This window comes from Oryctolagus cuniculus, chromosome 12, assembly GCF_964237555.1.
Source record: "Oryctolagus cuniculus chromosome 12, mOryCun1.1, whole genome shotgun sequence".
Classification (NCBI taxonomy): Eukaryota; Metazoa; Chordata; class Mammalia; order Lagomorpha; family Leporidae; genus Oryctolagus; species Oryctolagus cuniculus.
The window spans coordinates 3,591,044-3,614,366 of NC_091443.1; the positions used below are offsets into that span (position 1 = coordinate 3,591,044).

General features: G+C 57.9%; 1 long non-coding RNA gene across 2 annotated transcripts; it reads left to right on the plus strand.

Moving 5' to 3' along the window:
* On the plus strand, nucleotides 1–22,789 carry LOC138844517 (uncharacterized). 2 transcript variants are annotated; one of them, XR_011380409.1, is made up of 2 exons: nucleotides 1–11,375; nucleotides 11,852–22,789. It is a non-coding gene; the product is annotated as an uncharacterized lncRNA (long non-coding RNA). The 2 variants fall into 2 exon arrangements; XR_011380410.1 differs by having other exon boundaries at nucleotides 1–11,033.
* The last annotated feature ends 534 nt before the right edge of the window (nucleotides 22,790–23,323 follow it).

Sequence of the window (23,323 nt, forward strand, 5' to 3'; positions counted from 1 at the left end):
AGACATTTCCCATTTCATTGTCTTGTCAAACGGCGGCTGCTGGCACTTTCGGGCTCGGGACACTTGGAGAGAAGTGTGTCATCTAGTCTTCCTTCTTTGTCCCTTTCAAACCTTTGGCCAGTCAAGTGACTGCGCTAAGCCGTAGCTCGCCACTCGTGAAAGGGGACGGTGAGCCACCCTCCTACAGAGCTTTGCAGATGGGGTCGGGGGAAACACGCACATACATACGGACGGATACAACAACACTGTACGAGGGCTCCGTTGGGGAAGCCCCTGTGCCTGAGCTGCCTCCCATTTCTCCTCCGTCCCGGACACCCAGCGGGAGAGAGTGTGGCCTGCCTGTAGGGGCAGCCCCCGGCCCGGGGCCCCTCGGCCTGGGTGCCGCTTATCAACACATCTTTTCTTCTGACTGCACGTGTGTGGCGTGTTCTAGCCTTCTGCATCTGGCTTCTGCTGTGGCCTGGCCTTGGGTGCGAGGTTTGCCTCTGCCTTCAGTGTCTACGCCAGGACCTCGTGCCCGCCCACCCCTCGGCTGGCCGCTGCCGTCTTGACGGTGCTGCACGCCTTCTCCACGCTCAGCATTGCTCGTGCCGCTCCTCCCACCTAGAACGCCTGCTACCCTATCATAATTCTTACGCATCTCTCAGAGTACAGCTCCCTTATTCATGGGGAAGCCCTAAGCTGGGGCAGGGCTTGGAGCTCAACGCAGCACATGTGTAGCCTTTATAAGAAACCGGTCGCAGGTGAGTGTTCTAGCTCTCCGTAGGTGCCACGGGCAGGGGTTGTCCTGCCTGCTGTTGGATGCCCAAGTCCAGCCTACAGTAGATGTTCAATAAGTATTTGTTGAACGAATGAATGAATGAAGGTGGGTTTAGCGTTTGACACTCGCTCCTACTTTGTGTCTGGAGAGTAGGCCTCTGTGCTTCGTGCTGTCCTCATTTCCCAAGGACGCCTTCTGCACGGCACCAGCCTCTGGAGATGGAGGCCCACTCTGGGAGGGGGAGAGGCCTGGGCTCCACAGCTCCATGGCTGCGGCAGGGGCTGGGCTGCCCTTGTCCAGGCTCAGGCGGACACTGTGCCTTCCAGCTGCCCGTCCCTTTGGGTCCTCATGGGCCCCTGAGCCATGCCTGCCTGCTCCTCTCCTTTCCAGGCGGCTTGCCCAGCCCTGTCCACCTTGCTGCTTGTGGGGCCTGCTGAGCCACCTCCCTCCCTGAGCCTCTTCTGCGCCCTGCCCTGGACGGCCAGTTCTGCCCTGCCCTGAGCCTTGGCTTCAACGGCTGCCCCCAACTGTCAGCAGAATGTTCCACCCTTAAAATTCTCAGGGGTTGGTGCCCCGGCTCTGTAGCCAGGCAGACTCCCAGGCCCTGAGGACGGGGTCCACCCTTCTGAGCCGGCTCAGCCGTCGGCACACAGGGACCATACAGCCTTGGTTTCCGCCAGGGCAAGGCAGTAGCCACCCCACACAGGGCCTCACTTGCCTGGCTCCACAGTGGTGTCCCAGGTTCTTCCTGCCTTGGCTACAAAGAAACCCCCTGTGGACACGATGGCAGGCCCAGCCAAGGGCCAGAGGACCCCCTGCCGCCTTGCAGCCCAGCTCTGGGAGCCCCCGAGCCCGGGTCGTGGCTGCTTCCCAGTGGCTCACGGTGCCAGGCTGTCGATGCTCCTACGTCTCCGCTCTTAGGACCGGGCTGGGCTGTGGCGGAGGAGGGGAGGCCGGGCTGCTGGCTCAAGGAGACTGGGCAGAGGTGTCACCCCGAGCAAATGCATGAACTCAGGTGCACACACGCCCTCCACTGCCCTGCCTGGGTTTCCTTCTCCAGTGAGACTATCAGCATTTTTTCTTCTACTTTGTGTCTTTAATAAAGCCCAGGTGCACAAGGTCGGGGAGCCAGGCACCCATCTCATCGTTGCTGGCTGCGATCCTGGCGGGCCCAGGGCACGGCTCGCCGTAACTGCTCATCAGTCATTCATGCCTGTGCATTCGGGTGATAGCTGTTAGCCTCTACCTGCCAAGCATTAGCCAAGTGTCAGGCAAACCGAAACCGACGTCACCCTGGTGTCTTTAAAAGAAAGAAACTCTCACTTCTGTGTGGGGCACAGATCAGAAGAAGGGGAGGTTGGAACTGGTCAGGAGGGCCCTCGGCCTGGGTGAGGACCACTGATGGGCTCCAGGGACCAGGAGTCTGCCCATGGGGACAGCACGCATGGGGGGGGGGGGGTCGAGGCTTGCTGAGCCAGGGTTATTTACATGCAGAGCTCATGGGAACAACGTGAGCCGCACAGAGTTGGTGAATCGTGTCCCGATTTGTAATTATTCCACAGTGTGGTTGAAAGAGTAGAAACTGAGGGTGTGTTCGGGAGCAGAGAGGGAGCCCTCCAAGGCAGGCCGAGGAGGGTCAGCCAGGGAGGCAGGAGGGGCATCTGGAGTCGGGGTGGCCCTGGCGCCCTGGGAGCTGGCTCCTTGGCGGCACACCCTGCGCAGCCCGAGTGTGACAAGTAGGAGCGGATGGGGCTGGCCGGCCACTGATGCTCCCTGCGCAGGCTGGGCGGGTCCCGGAAAGCTCCAGAAGCTTTGATGGCAGGAGGGGAGCCGGCGGATGCTCCAGGCGAGAAAGGGAACACGGAGACTGGGGGACAGGAAGTGAGGGCGCTTTCTAGAGCTGCTCTGGGATTAAGAAGCCCAACGGGAGGGCTCAGAGGGGAACGGAAAATGTGCAAGGTGGAGGAGCGGCTGCAGCAGGGAGTGTGGGCAGTGGCCCTGGGGCCACAGGGCCAGCTCAGCTCTGGTCACTTGGCTCCCAGAGGCACCCACACTTGCCGCTGGGTCAGGAGACAGACAGAGGGCCCTTTCCCTGACAGGTGGAGTTTGCTTCCGTAAAAGGAAATAGCATAGCTGGGGGCGGGGGTAGGGATGGAGTCTGGGAGGGCAGTGAGGGTCTGGAAGCTTCCAAGAAGTCTCCAGGGTCTGCCTACCCCAGGCTTGTCAGAGCTGCTCTGAGCTTCCACAGTACAGAGACCAGGGGCCGTGCGTGGAGAGACAGGCTGAGCGGGGCTGGCAAGGGTCCCTGGGACCCCCAGCCTGCAGGGGAGACCCTCATGGTGATGCCAGATCACACAGACACAGCGCCGTCCCACCTAGGCTCAGACAGAGGCCGGGACAATGTGGGCAGAGGGCACTCCCATGTTCAGACCCCCTCCCGGTGTGACTTCCTCAAAGTGCTCTCCAAGGCAAGACACAGCTGGGGCGGGGGGGGGGGGCACCATCGTCCTTGATGGGGCCCCCAGGACCTGAAATGGACAGCTGTGAAGTGGCTCTCCCACACGCGGGTGCCAGTGCTGCACCCGCAGCTCTCTGTTCTCATCTCTAGAGAGAGAGAGAAGAGGAGAGGAGAGGAGAGGAGAGGAGAGGAGAGGAGAGGAGAGGAGAGGAGAGGAGAGGAGAGAGATATCTCCCACGTGCTGGTTCCCTCTGCAGTGCAGCAGCTGAGACTGAGCCAGGCCACAGCCAGGAGCTGGGACTTCAGTCGCCATGACACGGGGGGAAGGGACCCGAGTGCTTGGACCATCACTGCCACTTTGCGAGGTTCACTGCTCTTTGCAAGGACTGAAGCCAGGACTCAAACCCAGGCCCTCTGATATGGAATGTGGGTGTCGCGAGCGTGGTCTTAACTGGGGCTGCCCCAAATCCCAGGGCCAGCCTGGTGTTTGTTGGAGCATCTTCTAGGTGCTGAGGCTGGGGAGCCAATGGCCACGAGACACAGACGGTGCCTACACAGCTGGTGCCGAGGACATGACGAAGTCAGACGCTGACACATTCTGGTTAATGCCATGGGAAGAGTGGGGCGGGGGTCTCTTCCGTCGGGTCACGGCACTCCCGTCAGGTGAGACAGCATGGGGCGTTGGCCACCCCACACAGGACTGACGTGGGTGTGGCGTCTTCCCCTGGCCAGGTGGCTACGGCTGTCACACGAGGGCACTCCTGCCTTGTTGGGTGGCCACACAGAGCTCCGGGGACGGGGGTGCATTGGGCTGGTACAAGCACAGAGTGCGCCGAGCCCGCTGACCACGATGTGACACCGTGGCCGAAGCTGCCGTTGAGTAGGAACGGCCGTGGAGTCATGTTCAGCACTGCAAGGAGATGACTGCTGAAGGGGGACAGAGCGGACAGGAGAGGCTGGGCTGTCTTAGAAGACGAGGAGGAGACCCCAGGTTTGTGCACAGCGGACCAGCCAGAGGGCGTGCCAGCGGGCAGCACACAGCACTCCCGCCGGGGCCCGTGCTGGGGCGGGTTGTGGCTAGTGCTGCTCAACCTTCATCACGGCCCCCTGAGTTGCAGAAACCAGAGCAGCTGGGCTGTCCCCGAGTGCTCAGAAATGTGACTTCCAACTCGCGAATGAGCTGCAAGGACTTGGAATCATAGGACGTCCCCAAGTCGTCACGCCCGAGGACAGCTGAGGACAGCTGCACCATGACCAGAGGGACGCGCGGGGCCAGCATCAAAAGGACGCAGCTTTGCAACAACGTCCCATTTTGCATCACCACTGTAGCAAGATAAGGGCCCAAAGTGCTGGAACCAGGGAAGGCCTTCCTCTGGGGAGAGACCGGTGTCCTGGGCTGGACACTGCTGTGACAATGAGGACCTGTGCCACGCCTGCTAACCACGTCACAGGGCCACTGCAGACCGTGGTCACCACTCGTAGCTCTGTGTGCTGCAGCAGTGGAGATTTGGGGAAAATTAGCGTGAAAGCAGCATGTGCCAAGGTGTTCTGACAAAGGCGTTATGTCAGCCAAGCTCGCACCTCAAAAGAGCGGAGCAGTGTAGCAAACATTCCAGCACATTCCAGCAGTGGTCCGGGGGCGGGGTGAGAGAGGGACTCCCTGGAGCGGATCTGAGCGTGGGAGGAGAGAGGGTCCGCTTCTTCCCCGAGGGGAAGGACTGACTGTGGGGTGCGGTGGGGTTTGGACGTCTGCGGCTGCCTGGCGCTCTGTGCCTGCCGAGCCTGACCCCCCGCTTTCAGCAGCGTCCGAGGACGGCACTTTCTCCAGCGGAGTCCGCCTCGGCGTTCTGGAACTGTAGAAGTCAGTTTTTAGGAATGACCCCGTGTGAGGAACAAGGGAGGGTGTTTGGGACGGGAAGAGCCAGAGCTGCCCGCGGCTGGGAGCAAGGGGACCTCTACTCCTATTGGCTGCAATGACTCACAGGGCGGTAGGAGCCCTGGGGGAGGCTCAGGGATGGAGAAAGGCGGAGCTGCACGGGCTGGGGGCGGGGAGCAGGTGCAGAAGGGCCGGGGGCTTCCTGCTTCCCCACGGACAGACGGCGGTGGGGCCCTGCACTTGGTGGAAGATGCCACCCCGGAGTGGGAGGTGGAGGGACCCCACCCTGCACAGAAGAAAGATGTGACATCACCAGGAGAGGTTACGAGGTCAAGGGTCCCCAAAGTGATACGTTACACACAAGCCAATCAAAATTGCATTTTTTTTTTGAATGTGGAATGGTATTTCCTCCACTGTTCAGCTGGAAACATTTATTTTTTAAGAACAAGTGAAAGTAGCCCAGGAAGGGAGTGAGGAAGTAAAATAAGTGGGCAGAGGCTCGCATGGGCAGATTTTAAAACCTCACACTAAGTGGCAGGTGCAATAGATGGAGAGCCGAAGACCCAGGTCCAGGTTCACTCCGTCTGAGTCCAGTTTTGGAAACGCATCCCTGCAGAGAGCCAGGCGAAGTCAGGCAACCCCACAGTGCCGGGCGAAGGCTGGGGCGAGGGTGCCGCCTCCGTCAGAGCGCATGGCCCCTCCCCCGCCACGCCCCCACGGTTTCCTGTCCAGTCACTGGTGCTCAGCTGCTCAGCTGGCCCGGTCCTTAAGGCTTTCTAACCGGAAACTGAGGTGCATCACACAAAGCTGATGCTTTTGACGCTCCTTAAAAGCGTGAAGAAGGCAGAGGCGAGAACAGGGCAGGGCTGGGAGGCAGTGCCTCAGCCCCAGCCCCCCCTCGGAGAATGGGGACTGAGTTCCTTCCCCTCTCCCCCCCTAACCAGCGTGGTCACTGTGGATTGCAGATGCGAGCTTCCGCCTTTAGCGACTGCATCAGTCCTGGTGGCATCGCAAGCCAGCGATCGGGGCGTAACTCAGGCAGTGGTCGGCACAGAGCTCACCGAGTCATTCTCCCCCGGTGCCTGCTGGAGGGCCGACCAGGTGCTGGCCTGCCTGCGGTGTGCACAGGACACACCAGGCTGTCCAGCGCCAGGCAGCACCCAGGGGAGGGGGTACACGATGGCGCTGAGCCAAGCAACCGATGTGCAGCTTGACAGGTGGCTGGAGAGATGAGGGAGAAGGAGTCTGTCCAGGAGAACAGAAAGTGGTGGGGGTCGGTGGTCCTCAAGGTGGGGTTCTCGAGGGGAGGAGACCTAGGGAGGTGGGGCCAGGCCCTGGGTGGGTCTGGGGGGAAACTCCCTGGACCTGGCTGCAGTCGGGGTGACTCAGGTTTACCGCCTCTGCAGAGCACGTGTGTTAATTACGCGATCAGTAAGGACTTGATTCATACTTTTTAAACAATTGAAAGAGTATATGTTTCAGTGTTTAAATAGCCAGCTTTAGTAGAATTTCGCATAAGGAACTTACAGAACGCATTTTCTTCTTTTAGCGACCACAGTTAGGGCCTGCATTGCGATGAAGCGGCTGCAGCTGCCCCTGAAATTCCAGCATCCTGAAGATCACCGACCGCTGGCAGTCACTGCCGGTCCCCACACCTGCCGGGAAGCTGCAGAAGATAGCCCAAGTGCTTCGGGCCCCACACCCACATGGGAGATCTTGATGGCATTCCAGGCCTTGGACTGGCCCAGCCCTGACCTTCGTGGCCTTTTGGGGAGTGAACCAGTAGAAGGAAGAGCTCTCTAACTCCACCTTTCACATAAATAAAATACATCTTTAGAAGATGCCTATAGCTACCCCTTAACATTATCACGTTGTGTTCAGTGTTTACATTTTCTGTGCTAGTAACTTGCCTGATGCCTTTCCCACGGGAGCAGCGAGCCAGCCATGTGGCCGCTCTTCATGGGGCTCTGCTCGGTGGAGTTACTGCTCTCAGCTGCACCACCATGGCTCTGGGAAACTTGTGCCCACTGTCCGGGTCAGAGGCAGAGATTTTGGAAGCCACGTGATGGCCCCAATGATCTCTTGGAGTCACCAGGGCCATCTTCCCCTTTTCTTGGTGCACAGCTCAGGTTCCTAGTGGTAAACTCCCAGGAGCCCAGCAGTCTCCATCCCTTCGGTCCAAACTGGCAGTCTGCTCTTTAGGACAGAAGGTGAGGTCAAGGGGCACACCTGTGCCGATGTCCTTGCCACACGGTTGAGGCTGGTGAGGGCAGGTGCAGAGCCATCCCATGTTGAGGCAGGAAGCAGAGGCAGAGAACTAGGCTGACCTTGAACTCAGGTAGTGAGAACCACTCCCAAGGGGAAAACCCTCAGTGACCCAAGGGCCTCCCACTGGTCCCATCTCGCAGTCCCCACAGCTGCCTCAAATGTCTTCCCTCAATCCATCTACTGTTAACATTAAGACATCAGGGTTTAAACATGCTGCGTGAGTTTTGGGGAGACGAGTCGTGCACAACCCACAGCAGCAGTCCCTTCAAGGCAGACCCTGGCTGTTTCTAGTGTGCTGGCCAAAATGTCTCCAGCCTCGTCTCATTATCAGACCCCACAGCTGCATCTGACGGGGACTCCAGGGCCCGGAAGGGAAAGAAGGGAGTACGCCCACAGGAAGTGCTCCCCCAGGGATGGGGAAGATGCTGTACGGTCTGCAGAGTTCTGTGCAAAACGGGCTGCTCCACTGTCAGACCCCTGATTGGTTCACACAGACTACCTCGTTAGCATACACCTCAACCAATCGGGTGTAGCATACAGAAATCTGAGCCAGGCCGTCTTGAGGATCGGTTCAGGGCAAGCAGCAATTTTGGGTTGGGCGCCCCCTTGTGGGGGGGCAGTGCCCTGGGGCAGCCCTCCCAGCTGCCAGGGGGACTTTCTCTGTCCTTTTCAGTAATCGTGGTCGTGAGACAAAGAACCTGGCAGGGCAGGGGATCTGTCACCCAGAAAGCTATAGCACTGGACGAACGCCCAGAGAGGCGAAGCGGTGACCAGGCGGGAGAGGACGGAGAGGCTGTCGCACACACAAAGCTGCAACACGGGAGCCTTGCTGCTCCGGAAGATTCCGGAGAGAAGCATCTGCACGTCTCTCCCGGTGGGATGCAGACCCGAGCGGCTCGAGCTGCAGTCTCCCCTGCCGCTGCTGGAGCGCCCCCGGCAGAACCGCCGCCTGCTCACATCTTCGAGTAATCCTCACCGCAGCACCACACTCCTCAGTGCCAGTGTCCACGTCAGCTACGACGCGCACAGTTGTCTTACAAGCCGGAGGCTGGGAAGTCCCTGATGCAGGTGCCAGCAGGTGCAGTGTCTGGTGCAGGCTGACTTGGCGGGGTGTGGACAGCTCTCCTCTCCCTGTGTCCATACATGCTGGACAGAGAGTCTCTCTCAAGCCTCCTAAGACAGGCAGCAATCCTATTTATGATGGCTCCACCCTCATAGCTGAGTCATTTCCGGAAAGATCCACCTGCTGAGCCGTCATGGCTGGGGATTAGAGCTCCAACACGTGCACCTCGTAGGGACGCAGACATTTAACTGAGGGCATGGACTAAGGTTACGATTCTCTGGCTTTATGGTCATTCTATTGTTGTGTACCTCGCAGTCATGTACTACGACTAGCATTGCAGATGCAAGCTTTTCCCAAAGCTGGCTCAGACGATTCTGAACCGCGGTCTAAAAACCTATGGAGATGAGCAGGTGTTTGCATAGACCTAATATCTGCAGGTGTGTGTGTGTGTGTGTGTGTGTGGAGAGAGAGAGAGAGAGAGAGACCCCCATCCCATCCCCAGGCATAAGCTTAGGCCCGGCATTTGCCAACATGCAGAGTGTCAGAATTTCTGTGATTTCTGACTGCTGCTGTAGCTGAAGCAGGGTCAGGTCAGGTGGCCTCGGCTCACTTTCCTGGGGCACAGCCGGTTTCGATGCTGCCGTGAGATTCCTTTCCCCGGCCTCGTTTCCCCGGCGTTCTGATGCGGGCATGAAAAACTGCCTTCTTCAACTCAAGTTGCCGCCCGATTTTGCCCACGTGTGTTTCTGTCTCTCCCGTGGAATTTTACCGATAGGAATCTATTTCTGTGAACCATCCCCCACCCACCCACCCGCCCTGGGCTCTTGTTTGCTGAGGATTTCAGCCCTCGGACGGAGGAGGTAGCCAGACAAACAGGGCTTGTGGCTCCGAGCCCCATTGTGGCCATCTCAAGGGCGTGGGCTGTGCAGCGAGCGGCAGCTGTCCAGAGTGCAGTGTTGGGTTTGGATGGATCCTGGCTCTGACCAGGTATCCGGCAGGGAGCTAACGGATACAGTGTGTTCCTACTTTCTTTGAAGACGATAAAGCAGCTTTATTTCACGGGGCTTAAAAATGCAGCAGATCTGGTCGCACCAGCTAAGTGAAATTTTAAATGGGAGTTCTGAGGCCCTGAGAGTCACTTTTCAGATTCAGGCTTTGTGTTAATGTCTCTGCCAGGGAGGGGCTAGAAGGGGGTGCAGGCCAGGGGGGCTGCCCAAGGTCTCCGTTGCTTCACAGTGGGCAAGATGGCACCAGGCGTGTTCTGACGTAGCCTGCAGGCCGGAGGCATCCGGGCTCCGTCCAGTGAGTCCCCCCTTTTGTGCCGTGCTGTGTCCCGACCCTGGAGACCCCAGGTAAGGACACTGTGCACTGGAGAGCCCCCGGGGGACTGCTTCATTTCTTTCATGTCGCGTGTTGGTTTTGAAATGAAGGGCTTACAAATGGCGGGTCTGATTCCTGGATATGCTGTGAGGTTTGGGATAAACCAACTGGGCTGGCAGACCCGCGCCAGCCCCAGACGCATCCCCGAGTCCCACTGTGTGTGCCGCAGACAGCAGCCTGGTGTCTCATGGGTCTTTGACCAGAGGCTATGAAGAAAACCCAAGTTATTTCAAAAATGTGTTTGCTTTAGAGAAATGTGTTTGTGGATGTGTGTTTTGAAAACATTCCTGGGGATGCTGGGGAAGACATTGGCCACCAAGGCGGCAGCCGTGTCCCCGCCCGGGAGCTTTAGCAGGGTCTGCCTCCACCGAAGGCGTCGCTGCCTCCAGCCGGATCGGCGGCTGGGTCAGAGAGAGGCAAGGCGGACTTGTCCCGGGGCCTCAAGCTGTTCTCAGCATCTCACCTGCCAGGTGCTGGGAGAAACACCACCCGGGGTTTTGCGATAGGCAATTGTAAAGTACCCAACCCGACTCTCCCGGGAGCTGTCCAGGGAAGGCCCGGCCCGGTTTGTCTGCTCTGCCACTGGCACGCCTGTACTCACCTTCTCGGCACGAAGGCGTCTCCAGAGAGGACGGGGGAGCGAGTGGACGTTTGAAGAGCAGGCATCGCTTCAGAGTTCTGGTCAAACTCTGGCACTGGAATGGAGAGAGAAGAGCAGGTGCGAAACCTCCAGCCCCAGAATGGCTCTGCAGGAGCACCTGTGCCCTGTGGCCTCGCCTGGCCACGCCCACCTGTCCGTCTCTTCCACTCCTGCCTAGACCCTCTGTGTCTCGATGCCTGTAAAGACCAAAAGGACAACTAATGTGTCTGGAATCAGAGCTGTGACTCTGGGATTGGCAACATCAGAGAAGTCAGCTCATTCAACCCCCCGGCTACTCTGAGGCTGCCTGCCCCATGGCCCACCTGTGTTCTACAGCACAGGTGCGTGGGTCCAACCTCAGTCTGGAGACGATGCGTAGGGACTGTGCCCTGTGCAAAGAAAGCCACTTTCTTCCCTGTGGGGCTACGGTCAGAGCTCCTCGGGCCTTTGAAAGTCACTGGAACAGAGAAATGGGAAGAGTGAGCCTGGACCCCACACCTGTGTGGGTGCGTCCTGCCTTGGCCGGAGCTCAGCTGGTGCGGTGCTGACTTTGTTCATCTTGGCCTCCAGCGAGCTGCCGTGCGGGAGGTGAGGTTGCGGGTCCTGGGAGACTGAGGGCCTCGGGCAACCTTGGCATTTGACGGCCTGTGGTCATGAGCGCTCGCTCTAGAACAGGGCACTCAGCCGGCCAGCGGGGAAGAAAAGACCCCTGAAGGGCAGTCATTTGTCGACAAAGCCCCTCTGGGAGCGGCTCCTGGAGTCGTGTGGGCCTCCCCGTGAAGGACTCGGGAGCTCCGGAGAGCAGCTGTGTGGCATCCTTAGGCGCCAGGAGGAAACAGCCTGAGAACGGGAGCTGGAGTGGGCGGTGCTTGGGAAGGCCGTCCTCAAACGGGGTGGGATGGAGAACGCTGATTGACAGCAGGTGCCCTGGTAAGGAGGCTTCTGGGTACCGTAGATTTATGATAGTTAAGCCAGTGAACTGTTTGCATCAGGATAAACACAGATCTTTGGACCACAGTAGAGAGTTTAGAGACAGAGCCATTTGTATTTGGGCATTAATTAGTAAAAAAAAAGACGCGAGGGAATTTGGTGGAGAAAGGACCAATTTGTTCAGCGGCTCTTAATTGAATCGTTGGTTGCCTATGTGCAAAACACAGTGATCCTTGGCTCTCAGATTAAATAAAAAACTACTTCAAAATGGAAAACTGCCCCGAGAGTATGAGCTGAACTACACAGCATCCGGAAGGAGGCACCACAGAAGACTTTTTTTTTTTTTTTTTTTTTTTTTTTACTTTGGCTTAGACAAGGATTTCACAGTTTAGACACAAGAATGCTGAGACCACACACACACAAAATGAAAGGTAAATCATTCTCTATAAAAGCTAAAGCTATCTATTCCTACATAGGTGTTGTCAAGAAAATGCAAAAAGCAAGGAATAACTTGGGAGAAAATACATACGAAGCCGATAGCTAATAAAGCGCTTACGAGAGGCGCCGCAGAGAACGCTAGCGCTCAGCAATACGAAGAGAAGCAGTCGCGTGTGGAGGGAGGCAGTGGTTTCGAACACGTTCCCCAAGCAGATGCGGAGCTGGTGAGTAAGCACACGGACAGAGGAGCCGCGTGGTTAGCCTCAGGAAAGGGCAAGGCCACGCCCCGGTGAAGTGAGACGCCACCGTGCATGCCCTAGAGCGGGTGAAATGAAAACGAGCGACCCCAGCGCGGAGGGGGCCGGGGACGCAGCAGCTGAAAGTCCCATCCGTGAGCGGTGGGAGTGCAAATGGCACCGCGTGCTGACCAATGGAAACACAAGCGTGTGCTCACACAGGCCTGCACTCGAACGTGCAGAACAGCCTGCAGCTGCACACAACCCGGTTGCTCATCGACTCGAGGATGGATAAACACCCGGCCGTGTGACCCACAGAAGGGCTGACACGGAGGCGGGAACTCCCGCAATGTGCAGCAGCAGGCGGGATTCGAAAAGCATCACGCTAAGTGAGCGGGCGTGGACACGGGCGTGGACACGGGCGTGGACACGGGCGTGGACACGGCGCGTTTGTAATGCGTTTGAAATCCCACTAAAACAGCATCACAGCGACAGCAGACGGGTGGTTTTTAAGGGCCAGGGGCGGCGCTGGGGTTCAAATGCGACAATGGGACCTCCCTGGCTGTGGTCACTCAACGGTGCAGGTGCACACTTGTCAGAACCTGTTGAAATACACACTCAAAACCGGCCATTCACGCAGATTTAAAAAGGTGAACAGGTTAACCGGCACCAGAGTTACAGGAGAGCCAGGAGTGTGCATGGTAAAGGCATCGCTTGGGACGTGTGCTTCCTGTAAGGGTGGAAGGGCGAGACAGAGAGGAGACGGACCACGGACCCCCAGCCAGACAGCTTTACTGAGAGGGAGCCACTGCCGGCGAGGGTGGGAGCGCTGCTGTCAGACTAGGTGTCCGGACAGCCTGGGTGGGCGGGCACTTGGCTGAGGCAGGGGGGAGCTGGCTGAGGAAGAGCGCAGGGGGTGGGCAGAGCGGAGGCTGGGGCTGCGCTCAGTCACTTGGGCAAGGGACCGAAAAGTGGGGGCAGCTTCAGATCACCTCCCGTTCTGGCTCGCATGCTGCGGCACCACCCAGTCCCTGCTCTGTTCCGGATTCCAGCTTCGGGATCAGCCGCGTGCTGGGAGTAGCAGGTGATGGCTCAGGGGGTCCGGGATCTGACGCCCCTATGGGGACCCTGGGCTGAGTAGCCAGCTCCTGCTTTTGGTCTGGGCCAGCCCCACCCAGATGCTGTGGGCTTTGGGGGCGTGAACTAGTGGGTGGGAGATCTCTCTCTCTCTCTCTCTCTCTCTCTTTCTCTCTCTCTCTCTCTTCTCCTGCTTTTGGTCTGGGCCAGCCCCACCCAGATGCTGTGGGCTTTGGGGGCGTGAACTAGTGGGTGGGAGATCTCTCTCTCTCTCTCTCTCTCTCTCTTTCTCTCTCTCTCTCTCTTCCTGTCTCTCTTTCAAATAAAACAAGCATAAAAATTTTTAAAAATACATAAGTAGGGATAATTTGCTGCCCTAGAATACTGATGTCAATAAATTATCTAGAACAGTACCAGAAAGAAAAAGGGATAAAAAATAAAGAGGTTAACGAGTATACATACATAAAATACTACCTTTCTGTTAATATAGACACACAAATACAAGCATATTTTATTTTATTTTTTTTTGACAGGCAGAGTGGACAGTGAGAGAGAGAGACAGAGAGAAAGGTCTTCCTTTGCCGTTGGTTCACCCTCCAATGGCTGCCGCGGCCGGCGCGCTGCAGCCGGCGCACCGCGCTGATCCGATGGCAGGAGCCAGGAGCCAGGTGCTTCTCCTGGTCTCCCATGGGGTGCAGAGCCCAAGCACCTGGGCCATCCTCCACTGCACTCCCGGGCCACAGCAGAGAGCTGGCCTGGAAGAGGGGCATCCGGGACAGAATCCGGCGCCCCAACCGGGACTAGAACCCGGTGTGCCGGCGCCGCTTGGTGGAGGATTAGCCTAGTGAGCCGCAGCGCCGGCACAAACACAAGCATATTTTAAAAACTCCATGGAAGGGGCGGACATGTGGCACAGTGGGTGAGGCTGCCGTCTGTGTCCCCTACGGGTGCTGGTTTGAGTCCTGGTTGCTCCACAAACGTCAGTGAACCGGGAAAGCAGCAGAAGGCGACCCGGGTGCTGGGGCCCCTGCCAGCCACATGGGAGACCTGGAAGAAGCTCCAGGCTCTGACCTGGCCCAGCCCTGGCCGTTGGGGCCATCTGGGGAGTTAAGCAGTTTGAAGAGTTCTCTTTCTCTGTCTCTGTCTCTCTCCCTCTGTAATTCTGCCTTTCAAATAAAATAAATACTAAAAACTTTTTTTCAAAAGTCTATAGAAAAATGACACGAAAAGATAAGTTTATTTTGGTGCATGTACAGTTTTTTCATCATATGTATTTCCCATGAGCTTTTTGGAGAGCTCCTGGTGTGGAAAAATGGAACTAAAATGTAAAATGCAGTGTGTGGATTCCCCGGAGTGACGCGTGGGAAGGGCCAGACACACAGCCCCCTCTCAGTACATGTTAACTCCCCTGCTCCCCCTTGGAGAGTGAGTTCTGCTTGGGTTCTCCCAGCCCAGCAGGGTTCCTTTGGCTGCAGGCTGTGGGGTTGGGGGGGCCTCACCTGTACCTGAACCTTGTGACCCTGTCAGGGAACCTGGGGTCTCCATCCCCACCCACCCTACCTGTTCTTGGAGGGCAGGAGACACTGCACCCCCTCGGCCTCCAGGCTGCTGTGTCAGCTCAAAGCCTCCTCGCTGGCATTTCAGCCCCAGCCTTCCAGGGACCCGGGACAGGCACCTGCCTGGAGCCCGGCTCCAGGGGAGCCGTGTGCCCCACCCCCGGGAGACATTTCCCGACCTCCACCAGGGCAGGTGCAGTGGGTGGGCGGCTGTGGGTAAGGAGGGGCCTCTTGGCCTTGACCCTGCCTCTGCGTGGGAGGGAGGTGGGTCCGGAGAGGGAAACCCGATCACAGGCCAGGAGGAACCGGAGGCTTTTAGCCCAAGTGCCGGTCACCAGGGGCGGCTGATACCATCGCTCACCACAACTGCTTTTAGCTCCCTGCCTCCCTGGGGCAGGATGGGAAGCCAGCAGCGGAGACCCGAGAAGGGGACTAGGACAGGCCCTTGAGAGAGCTGGCAGGTGCAGGAAGTGGGCGAGGCGGAGGGGCTGCAGACTCCAACAAAGCTCTCCTTCCCCAGACCTGAGCTCTGTGAGTTTGTCTGAATTCCTCCTCTCAGAAGTGGAGACGAAGTCCCCTTGGGGAAATCGGCTGGTCCGGAGCACAGAGCAAGCTCTTTCGAACATGAGGCTGGGTCTCTCCCAGGATTGCTGGGGTGAGAGCCCTTTGGCTTGCATTGGCCGGAAAATCCCCTGGGCCCGCTTTTCTCCCCGAGTGCTGGGGGCAGCAGTGTGTCTGGTGGCCGAGACCCTGGCCTGGCTCAGAAGCTGCCCTGGAGCAGCACCGGCGCAGCAGGTAAAGGGGGCGTCAGGCCCCGCGCAGCCGATGTGGAGCTGGCGTGGCGCGCTGGAGCTGGGCGCTGCGTCTCCTGTGCACCTGGCCTTCTGTTTGGTTAGTGTTTTGCTGATGGGTTGAGGCCAAGGAGCTAAGCCACACACGGGGGTGATTATCAACCATCTTAGATGGCCACAGACACCACGCCAAGCCCTGTTTCCACTGTTTCCAAACCACCTCCGGTAGGCTGCAAAGGAGCTGGGCCACACAGTTCTGGATGCGTCGGTTTGATTGTTGTATCATTCCTGTCAGGCAGAACAAGATGCCTGTTACTGGCCACAGTGTCATCTTTAGAAAAAGGGAGATTAGGGGAAAAACCAGTGGAGTGGTTTCTCCAGGCCTGCTGCCAAGTAAGTGCATCATCCCACTGATCTTCAATATCATGGTGAGAGACAGCACTGTTTTCTATGCCCCCATTTTACAGGTGGGGAAACTGAGGCCCATCCGAGCGGTTAAGCCACAGGCACGGGGTGTAAGGGAGGTGGGGCCTAGCCTAAATATTGTGACTTCCGACCCTCTTGGTCTGCCTTCAAAGTGGCACCTTATACCTGCCATCGGCCACCACTCCTGCCTTGTCTCCCTCCTCATCTTACTAATGAGGCCCCGCCCTCCCCTGGTGCTGGGGGCGGAGCAGGAGGTGGGCTCTGCACTTGAGCTGGACCAGCGTAGGTGAGGAGGGAAGGCTCAGAGCTGCAGGAACCCAACCCCAGCGAGGCGGTGCGGGGGCGTCAGGGAACCTTCCGGAGAGAAGGTGCAGCGGGCCCCTCCTGTGGGATGTTGAGCAGCGTTCCTGGCCACACGCACGTCGACAGTGGAAAAGCTCTCCAGACACGGCCAGGTCCACCGGGCTCCAGTGCCAGCGTCTTCACCCCTGAGCCACGGCCCGTGGCAGGCTGCTGGGAGTCCCAGGCTGCTCCTGCAGTGGGGCTTATTGAATTTCCACTAGAGCCGGCCTGTCAGACGCCAGTCACCTCACTGCCTTCTCAGAAAGCGTGCGAACCCTGTGCGGGAATCCGTGCTGCTCTCGGATTTCCAAGGCCTCATCCTCGACAAGATTGAGCTGCGCCGCGGGACCAAGGGGCGGGCCCCGCCAGAGCGGACAGTGATGTGGTGCGGTGTTGGCTTTCTGTGCTCGCTCCGCTGAGTGCCCCGGTCCAGTGCCCGCTGGACCCAGCTGTGGGCGGAGCGGGGTCTGATCCACACGGCGCGGTCATTCTCACTCCTCCTGTCTGCTCTCCACCGCTCTGTCCTGCAGCTCTTCTCTGCTTGTTTTCTCTGTCCTGATTCCCTCTCCCCTGGCTGGCTCGGCACACAAACAGTTAAGGCTGCATTGGAAGGATGGAAGGACACGGATGGTGCTAATGCGACATCGCTCCTATCCCACGGAGGAGCCGGGCGGAAGGGGGGGGTGACCCTGGACTAAACAGCTGTCAAGGGCAGCGCTTGGTTTATCTTTCATGGAAACAGAGGCCTCATGAATCCTAAATGCAGAGCAGCTGATGGGGCAGGCAAGGCTGCCCAGCCCATGCGGGCACTGTGGCGGGTCCTGCCGCTGCCCCGCGCAGCCATCCTGGGACAGACGCGTCCTGGGCTGGCCGCGTGTGAGGACGACGTCTGTGCACCCCTGGAGGACCAGCACCGTGGACAGGCTTGGCAGCCTGCAGCAATGCCAGTGGCGTCTGTGCGAGGGCGGCCGCGCCCAGGCCCGGCCCACACCCTGGGGTCCGCTCGCAGGGCCTGGCCCCGGGTGACCTGCAGGCCTCCTCCGGCTCCTCTGATGGCCGCTTCCCCTCCGGTTTCTCCTGGAACACGCATCAGCGGGCGCTTTGAATTCTAGTGGAAGGAGGCTGGACTTGGGAGAGGAGCGGCGCCTCCCTCCTTCACCTGTGAGTGGGTTGTGAGTGGGTGCCCTGCGCGAGTGACCGCAGCTCCGGGAGCCTCAATTCCCGCGCGTGCTTTTGAGAGGCAGAGAGACCGAGACAGAGAGAGAAATGGAGAGGGAGAGGGAGAGAGAAAAGAAAGATCGCTAATTTCTATCCCCTGGTTCACTTCCCAAATGCCCACAGCACTCTGGACTGGCCAGGCTGAAGCCAGGAGCCCAGACATCCATTCAGGTCTCCATGTGAGTGGCAGAAACCCAAGCACCTGGGCCGTCACCTGCTGCCTCCCAGGCACATAGGCAGGAAGCTGGATTGGAAGTCGAGGTGGGACTCCAACCCAGGCACTCCTATAGGCATATGGGTATCCCAAGGTTTAGCCTGCTGTGCCCAGTGCCTACCCCTCTTAATCTTTAATGTGTGGGTAGAAGAACACTGTGGGTAGACTAACCTGTTCGAGTTTTTTAAAGCTTAGACGCCATGTGCATCACCAGTCCAGCCCAGTAAGCGGCAGCCTGTACAATTGCTTGTAAGAACTAAAGTCTATCAAGGACACGCAGTTGTACTGACAGAGGCAGGGAGTGGCTGAGCAGGGACAGGTGCAGCTGGGTGCTGATTCCAGGACATAACTGTACAGAAGCCACTCAGCTTACGACGGGCTACAGCAAGAAAAAACCATCATAAGTCAAAGCGCAGTTTAACGCACCTAACCGTGCACCCTGCAGCTCAGCGCCGCGCTTGGCACTGTTGTGACAGCAGAGTGACAGGCAGCTGTACGTGCAGCCGCTGCCCAGCGTCTCCACAGAAGATCTGATGCACAGAGCTGGCCCGGGGGGAGGATCCAGACTCAGCATTCCGAGTACAGTCTCCGCTGTGTGCCTGTCGCCGTCACATCATTAGGAAGTCAGAAAGTCCTACGCTGACCCGCCGTGGGCCAGGGTGTGTGCACACATCTCCCTGCAGCTGCCAAACTTGAGGATGGGAGAGTTCCAAGCGAACTGTGGCGTCGTGGTGACAACAAGGGTGGCCATCAGGCAAAGAGGGTCCTACACCCCGCCCCTACCCCCACACATAGCACACAGCATCACTACAGGTGGCTTCTTTACCCCAGACCTGGGGAGGGGGAGGGTGGTGCCTCCCGCGGAGGAAGCTGAATTCAAGAGCTGGGAGCTATTTCTTGTGCAAAGCTCCAAGAACAGGATCAGTGGGGAAGCGCAGCCGAAAGACGAGGCAGGTAGGATCCCTCCCGGAGGCTGCTGGCGGGGGGCAGACAGACACGGACAGGCTGGGAGTAGTCATCCTAAGATGGCCGGCGTCCCCGAGGTGAGCTGAGGCAGAGGCAGAGGCAGGGTCACTGTCCACATCTGATGCTCACTGTGTAGGCAGATCCAGCCAACACCGAGAGAGCCTGTGGCCCCGGGTCCTGGTGGCCGAGCATCCTGTGTCCCAGGAGGTCACGTGGCTCCCGGCTGACACCGTGAGCTTCCAGACCACCCCAGCCACGCAGGCTGACGGTGGCGACAAAGCCAGCCCCCCCCACAGGCGGCAAAGCTCTTGTCACCTACTCCATGGTTGCATGGGGGAAGCAGGGGCCCAGTACAAAGTGGGAATGCGGGGATTTATGTTAAAAAAAAGTCTTAAGAAATTGAAAATAGTGACAGGCACACATTACCTCCAGCACCGGGCTTTGCAAGGGCTGTGCCCGGCGTGAAGGAAACTCTGTATGCCATGGTGTTGGCCGCGCCGTAGGATTTCCACCGTGTGCCTCCTGGTGACCCTGAACAAATGCTTCCAGAGGAAGTGGGCTCTCCACGTTTGAGTCCTTCTGAGGCCCAGGTCTCTCCCTCAAGAATGGACGCTTGGTTAACGTTCACTCAAAGGCATGAAATTCACTGAAATGCATCTCAAATGAAAAGAGGCCAGAGTGACGTGGGCCGAGTCCCCGGCTCCTCCCTGCCGCCCAGTGCTCAGCTTTCCTTCTGTCTCACGTTAAGGAGGAGGGAGGAGGGCCGTTCGCAACGGTTCAGCGTCTCACGGCCCTGTGCTTGGCGTTCCCAGCACTGGCTCGCTGACATGTCCCTCTCTTGTCACGTCCTGGTGTGCTACGTGGGGCTAACTCAGGGTGGTTCTGCTGGGGGTCGGAGATGGCTCTTGTACTGTTAGGACACCCCGGAAATGGCAGTTAGGTCCCGACGCACCTGCAGGGGGTGGGACGGCAGATCTGATGAGCCAGCATCAGCAAAGCATCAGGACGATGGTGAGGACTGGGGCGGCTGCAGCGACCACACACACACACACACACACACACAGAGATACGTGTACATACACACCCAGATACACACACACAGAGATACACATACAGACACACACAGAAACATACAGACACACACAGATACAGGCTCTGGGGATGCGGCACTGGACCTTGGGTGCCAGCCTCACTGCCCCTGGGACGCTCAGAGCCAACATTGCTTCCAGGTCCAGAGGGGAGTAGCATTTGAATCCGGCCACCGAGTCTCCTAGGAGGGGGTGTCCTCACCCAGAGGGAGCCGACCTCGTCCAATCCCCGCGGGGACGCCGCTCATCCTGGTCTTCACGCTGGGGTCGACACCCTCCGCCTCCCTCTCCTCAGGCCGCTGGATTGGCACTGCCTGCTCTCCTGGGTCTCCAGCCTTGGAGGGCAGACAGAGACTTCTCAGCCCCCAGATCCCCGCAGCCACCTCCCCACGAGGAATCTCCACTTGCCTACACCTCGCGGTCCCGGGTCTCAGGGGGCCCCAGGCTCCCTAACAGGGCAGAGCTCACCAGGTCCAGAGAAGGGTCCAGCTTTCTAAGTTCAGAGTTCAGTAGGAACAAAGCAAACTCCCGGCATTTGAGGATTAAAGCAGAATTCCTGTCATGGCAAATAGACGTGGTCACAAGCTTTGGGCCCATGTAGCTGTTCTCCGGCAGTGACAAATTGGAGTCCTGGCCGGCACCGCGGCTCAGTAGGCTAATCCTCCGCCTGTGGTGCCGGCACCCCGTGTTCTAGTCCCGGTCGGGGCGCCGGATTCTGTCCAGGTTGCCCCTCTTCCAGGCCAGCTCTCTGCTGTGGCCCGGGAGTGCAGTGGAGGATGGCCCAAGTGCTTGGGCCCTGCACCTGCATGGGAGACCAGGAGAAGCACCTGGCTCCTGCCTTCGGATCAGCGCAGTGGTCATTGGAGGGTGAACCAACGGCAAAGGAAGACCTTTCTCTCTGTCTCTCTCTCTCACTGTCCACTCTGCCTGTCAAAAAAAAAAAAAAAAAAAACACTGGAGTCGCAGTGAGCCCATCGGAAGCTGACAGTCGCGTGTCAGAAATGCACGGAGAGCAGCTCGCCCGCTGAGCATCACAGCTGAAGAACATGGCCCGCGAGGGTGTTGGGGCTTCCCCCGTGACCGTGGTGGGGGCACGGGGTGTTTTCCCACTGCTCACGGTGATCTTGGGGGTGGTGCTGACAGGACCTTCGCTCACTCCGCCTCTAGTGTGTGCCAGAGTGTGCGGGACCGGACGTCAGCTCGGAAACACCCCGACTGGAAGCTCAGGACGGATCACTTCCACGTGGCACAGAGGCGTGTGAGCTGGGCCCTCTGCAGGAGCAGGTGAGCACAGTCCCGGAGGAAGGAGCGGAGAGCGGAGACGCGACTGAGCTCCCGGCCGGCTGTGCTCGCGGAGCCGCTGCGACTCCTTGGCTTCCTGCTTGCCCGCTGCACCTGCGGTGTACGCGTCTCCTGGTGCTCACCACCATAGCGGCCGATTCTGCAGGGCCCTGGTGCACCGGGCCTGGGCAGATGCTCATATCCAGTCCATTCGAAAGGATGGACTAGCATCATTTGACACACAGAGAACTGTGGTTGTGCTGTTAGGTACCCAAGGATTTGAAGCCAACAAATGGCCTTACGAATACATAGCTTGTCCAAAAGCTTCTAGAAACCAAATATGGATGTATCACAGTGAACTCTAGAAGGCCTGGGAAAACATTCAGTGGTCCCCTCGCTGTGGCCCAGTCAGCGGCATCTTTAAAAAGGAACAGCGACTAGTGGCAGGTGCACCTGTGCCTGAGCAACCACGTCTTAAAGGGACAGCCCCATCCTTCCCCGTTTCAGACAGATCTCTGAGCAAGAGCCAAGTTCACGTCCCTTCCACACCCAGAGTTAGCTCAGTGGTGCTGGGTAACTAGTGCTTATTAGTTATAGATTATTTGGAAAGGGAGAGAAGGGAAGAAAAGTGCCATCTGACCGCTAGGCCTCTGTTAGCCTTCCCTGTGACTGTGGGGGCGATGGTTGTGAGCACAGCCTTGCGATGCAGCAGACACAGTGGTGCTGCAGAGGTCTCGGGCCCCAGCACGCCAGGGCTGTGCAGCCGCGCTGTTCCCACTCAGGCTCTCTCGTCAGTAGCTGTTAGCCAGGGCGACAGTCCCCGCCAACCAGGACAGGGGAAGGACCTTCTTCCAGCGCGGCTCATGTGGCTGCTGGCAGCCCCCCAGGACCCGTGTGTCCGCCGGCAGACTGTGGCTGCTCAGCCACGTGGGCCCCTCCACAGGCTGCCTGGGTCCTCACAAATGAGCGATGGACGTCCTGGGGAAGGGTCCGGGCTGAAGCCCCACCTGGGGACTAAGTCAGTCTTAGACTTGACATCCCGTTACTTCCTGTTCTACCCACCAGAAGCAAGTTGCCAAGGTCAGGCTTCATTGTGCCAATTCTTTTTTTTAAAGATTTATTTATTTGTTTGAAAGGTGGAGTTAGAGAGAGGAGGAGGGAGAGACAGAGGCAGAGTCAGAGAGAGAGAGAGAGAGAGAGGGAGAGAGATCTTCCATCTGCTGGTTCACTCCCCAAATGGACACAATATCCAGGGTTGGGCTGGATGGAAGCCAGGAGCCAGGAGCTTCTTCCAGGTCTCCCACGTGGGTGCAGGGGCCTGAGGACTTGGGCATCTTCTACTGCTTTCCCAGGAGCATTAGCAGGGAGCTGGAATGGGAGTGGAGCAGCAGGCACTGGACCTTGCACCTGTATGGGATGCTGGTGCTGCAGGTGGAGGCTTAGTCTTCCATGCCACAGCACTGGCCCGATTCTTCCCATTCATAAAAGGAGTGTTCAAAATGTTGTGGGTCTAAATTTAAAACCAACACACTTTATCTTTTAGGGGCTGTGATTACATTATGTAAGTATATTTGGTTTGTTAAAATCTTTTTTCTTTTAACATAATAGAAAAAAAATGTGATAGCTGCATGTACATCAACAGGTGGATTTTCATCACGCACACACAGGTAGGTTATTTTCTCATGTCTGTCACCAGAAGTAGTATGAACATTTTTGCTACAGTTCTTTGCATTTTTTATTGATATACAGTTCTACAAGTCTAACAATGGCGTCAAAAATAAGGATATCTTTTAGGATTTTTTTTTTTTGACAGGCAGAATTAGACAGTGAGAGAGAGAGAGAGACAGAGAGAAAGGTATTCCTTTGCTGTTGGTTCACCCCCCAAATGGCTGCTACGGCCCGCGCGCTGCGCCGATCTGAAGCCAGGAGCCAGGTGCTTCTCCTGGTCTCCCATGGGGTGCAGGGCCCAAGCACTTGGGCCATCCTCCACTGCACTCCCGGGCCACAGCAGAGAGCTGGCCTGGAAGAGGGGCAACCGGGACAGAATGAGGCGCCCCGACTGGGACTAGAACCCTGGGTGCTGGCGCCACAGGCGGAGGATTATCTTAGTGAGCCGTGGGGCCGGCCTAGGATTTTTTAAACCTATTGCTGTGTTCTTTCATTAAAGAATTAATATCCTACCTTGCAAATTATTGTCCAAATTAATGTCCTACCTTACATATGGCAGATTCACTACAGCAAGTAAAGAGCACGTGGGAAGTGCCGACAATAGTGGAGCTGCGCTGCCCACAGTGGGCCTTGCCTGCCTCTCCCTG